Source organism: Austrofundulus limnaeus, unplaced genomic scaffold (genome assembly GCF_001266775.1).
Source record: "Austrofundulus limnaeus strain Quisiro unplaced genomic scaffold, Austrofundulus_limnaeus-1.0 Scaffold366, whole genome shotgun sequence".
Classification (NCBI taxonomy): domain Eukaryota; kingdom Metazoa; phylum Chordata; class Actinopteri; order Cyprinodontiformes; family Rivulidae; genus Austrofundulus; species Austrofundulus limnaeus.
The window spans coordinates 248,702-250,120 of NW_013952768.1; the positions used below are offsets into that span (position 1 = coordinate 248,702).

Here is a 1,419-nt window from a genome sequence, read left to right on the forward strand (position 1 = left end):
CATACTAATATAATTATATCACACACTGGATTTGTGTCATGGCTGTGGTAGCCCTGCTTCTATAACTGGTTTGTTTATTTCAGAGAACTAAAATCCAAACTGATGTTTTTTTTTTCTGAACATAATCATGCCAAATACAAGAAAAGCCAAAGGTTGCTCTAAACAATTGGATCCCATCGACTTTATTTGAGTTGAGGGCAGTTTTTGAAACAATTCCAGTTGCTAGAAAAAGAATAATTCCCAAGAGACTTGYAGCTTTCAGTGCTAAAACAGGGGGTAAAAATGTATGTTCAAAAATGTTTGTTCATATATTTGTTTATATTTGGTTAGTCTTGCATCTCAAGGTTATTTTGTGGAGTGGATGAAAACTCCTTTTAAGGCAGGATRAAATAATAAAATAGTTCAATACCAAAAAGGTTGAGTACTTTCACAGGRATTTATTGTTTTAGATTTTTTGATTTCATGTATTTCATCTTGCACCTCAGTGACTCTCCTGCCTTAAATCCTTTCATTTATTGGCCTTTGAGAATCTTCTCTTTTCTGCCTATCTTTGTCTAAACCTGCTAAAATATCTTCTCACTCATTTTCCTCCTGCGTTTCTTTTGTTTGGCCCGTTTCTTTTTCATCCCTTTCCCTGACTCTGTTCTTCATCACTCAACACTCCAGCTGTTGGAGTGGCCTCGGGCTTGGTGTTGTGTGGCGATATCAGTGCCATGTTTGCCACCGTCATTTCACAGACGGAACCAGAGGCCAGCGTTTCTGTTGCAGACGTCACGCTRCAGCGTTCTGTCTCAGTTGCTTGGCTGTAAAATGAAGTGTGGGTCCTCTGGGCGAGACGACTCCCGGGACATTACTGTTAAAGGCTTTGTCATGACCTGCTGCCACTGACTAAACTATATATCGCCTCTCCCTGAAGCAGAAGCATTCTGCTCACGTCTTTATGCTGTTGGGTTCGCCCTCTATTTATTTGTGTGGCTTTCATTTTTTCACTTTCTCATTCTGTTTTACGCTTTCTGTTCACAYTTTCCAAAAACATACACGACCCTATATGCTACCATACTTAATCAAAGCAAAGACTAGTTTTATTCCCATTCATCATAAATGTGCCTTTTTAATGGCATCTAAGCAGTAAAATGTAATGACAGAAAGATTTGCAGCTTGGATTTTTAAATCAAAACTTTTTCAAAAACACTTCCAAATCAAAGACTCACAAAGTTCTTTGATCATTCTAATCTGTCTTCACGTCTACTGTTGGAGCAACAAGTTTGTGCTCTTTGATGCTTACCTTTGCACAGATCAATTTAAACCGGGTTTCTGAAAACACAGAGACTGCCACCTCGAGATTGTTTGGCAAAGTTTACAGAGATAATCAAATTCCAATAGATACATTATGCAGATTGAATTTTATATATATATATA

At 37.8% G+C, this 1,419-nt stretch overlaps 1 protein-coding gene across 1 annotated transcript in view; it reads left to right on the forward strand.

The window, feature by feature from the left end:
- Positions 1-1,419, forward strand: part of LOC106528261 (furin-like protease kpc-1) — a 288,666-nt gene that overhangs the window by 169,953 nt on the left and 117,294 nt on the right. The gene's annotated exons all lie outside the window — the stretch shown is intronic.